The following is a 2,608-nucleotide window of genomic DNA, read 5'->3' on the forward strand; positions in this document are numbered from 1 at the left end:
CTGAATAGTGAGAATAACGTACACGTGGCTTGTGTGATTTTCCATACTGTTGTAGCTGGAAACCATGTGGATCTGCTACCCAGAACTCTGAAGGTAGTAGTTTTATCCCTGGAGACCACCACATAAAGGACATACTTCTTTCTGCCTCCTTTTTAGATCCCACCTCCTTTTCATATAAGAAACAGAGAAACCTCTGCAGCATGGGGTGAGGCTTATTAGAGGAACAGAGAGTCCCGACTGGAGCAGGGAACTCATATCTCCCCTTCTAGAACCACTTGACCCAGGTGGGAGGGCTGACAATGGGGGTCTCAAGATGTGTATGTACAAAGTACAAGGTAGAGCAGACCAAAGTATGTAGAAGATTTACCACACACACAAAAAGGTACCAATTCCTTGCTCTACCACTTCCTAGCTGAGGGATCTCCAGGGTGTCTGGAACATACAGATTCAGAAAAATATCAACTTCTAGTAGTGGTAGAAAGACTCCCAGCTCCTGGAAAGTCAGAGGGAAACTGTTTTTTTTTTTTTTTTTTTTAGCTGTTCTCTAGTGATGGTCAGTCCTGGAGAAAGAACCACTGAGACACTGAGAGAGGAGGAGGTCCTGGTGAGGACTGGAGGGTTCAGAGTCTACCCTGGATGTTTTGAATGTATCCTTATACACCCATTAATAGTCTAGTCAAGCAAGGCAGTGGCTCATCTCTAGCCTTTCTGGAGATCAAGAACCTCCTTTTCTGCCCCTGTGAGGCCATCATTGTGGGGGCTTCCTATTCATGGCTTCTGTACCTCCATTCCTGTTCCTGTTCCTGGCTTTGGTGCTACAGGAATCTTAGGAGCCTGGGGTGAATCCCGTTTTGAGTTACCCAAAGAATCTTTGTAGGTAGGGAACTAGAGAGGCTGGTTTTTAAAACTCTCAATGCTGCCATTAAAAGACCACAACTCCTTTCAAAGGAGAGCAGTTCTATTTGAAAGATGTATTTGAACCAGTCTTTAAAGGCATGGGAGAAGAGAATAGACAGTTAAAAATAGTTCGTGGCTGTGCTTCACCAGCCTGCTTCTGCCCTGGACATTCTTCAATCCAAATATTCTTGTTTTCCTGAGAAAACTGGAAAGTACTGATCTTCTCATAGTTGGGAGTAGATGGGAATAGCTTCGTGCCTCTTCCTGTCTCCTCTCACTAATGCCCCCTTCTTCTGTTACCTGCTGAGTGGCCCCAACCAAACTCCACTTGAGTGGCAGCTTCCAGGAATCCCCAGCAAGCATTCTTCACCTAACATGACACCGAGCCAGAGAGAGCTATGCTCTGCAGGAAGACACAAGGAAAGAAAACCCTTCGAGAAAGATGGAGGAAGAGAAAATCATTTCTATAAGTTGATAGTAGTGGAAACCCAGAAGACAGAAGTGGCCAGGTGAGGGGCCAAGGGACAGGGCAACAGCTGCACTTCATGCCCTCCTCTGCATTTACTGAGCACAGGCAATGCAGACTTGGGAGCTGGTGTACAGTAGTTTCTCTGAGATAGAAACACTGGGTCTTATAGAAAGCTCATTTAGTCAGGAAGTAAACAATGCAAAATAGCTTCAGAAAAACCTGAAACTGATCAGATTCATCATGTGCCACCATTCCCAGAGTATATAAACAGTAAAAGAAGGCTGGGAGTCTCTCTCAGAAAAGCCAAACTACAAAGAGGACTCTAAGACCAGACCAGCCACCAACTCAGCTGCCCACAAGAAGCTTAGACTTGTTGAGCCACCTAGAAAAGGTATAGATCAATGCAGCCGCCTGGAAAGGACACTCTCCAACTTCTTGAGCTTTCTGTAGGTTGTGCAGTGTGCCTCACACTCCCAGCTTTTGTTTGCTGTCACCCATGCTGAGGTGGGGTTTGAAGATGCAGCTATCCTTGAGTTATTTCTGATCCTGTAAGCAACCCCTCACCCATAGTCCTTGAACTAGTTCCAGTGAAACTCATTGGTTCACCAAGGCTTTGGCACTGTCTGTGCTCTGGTTTGTCATGAGCTCCCTATCTGGAGAGAGAAGGTGTGTGTGTGTGTGTGTGTGTGTGTGTTCTCAAGAAAAGTCTGTCATACAACAGAAGCTCCAAGTATATCAGTTCCAGTTCCATTTCAGTACAGTAATATGAGGATGTCTTGGCACTACTTCAATGCACTGACGAGGAAAGTTGAACTTGCATACTAGAAGTTACTCTGTTTGTTAGCTTTTCATTTTCTTAAGGGAGTGCCAGAAACAAGCCAACCTGTAAGTCGTGACTTACCTAGCTCACAGTTCTGGTTGAGTGTGGACTCCAGAAAGCATTCTTCTTAGCTATATCACAAGGAGCACTGCCATGGTGGAGCATTTGATGAACAAGCCATCCAAGAAGACAGAAAACCAGCATAGGTCAGTCTCAGGCTTTTTTTGACAGTCTTTCACAACTACCACAGATGCCATGAGGATTTTCTTAACCCCTTGGGAAGGCAGGGCCTCTAGCCCATTGAAGCTCAAGGGATTTCAAGGTCATTAAGTGTAAAGCTTCCATTGCTCCACAGTACCTGCATCCTATCGCTATGGGACCCCAGGGCACACTTAAACTACATCTAAACCACATCTCCCCCT

Source organism: Mus musculus, chromosome 9 (assembly GCF_000001635.26).
Source record: "Mus musculus strain C57BL/6J chromosome 9, GRCm38.p6 C57BL/6J".
NCBI classification, from domain to species: domain Eukaryota; kingdom Metazoa; phylum Chordata; class Mammalia; order Rodentia; family Muridae; genus Mus; species Mus musculus.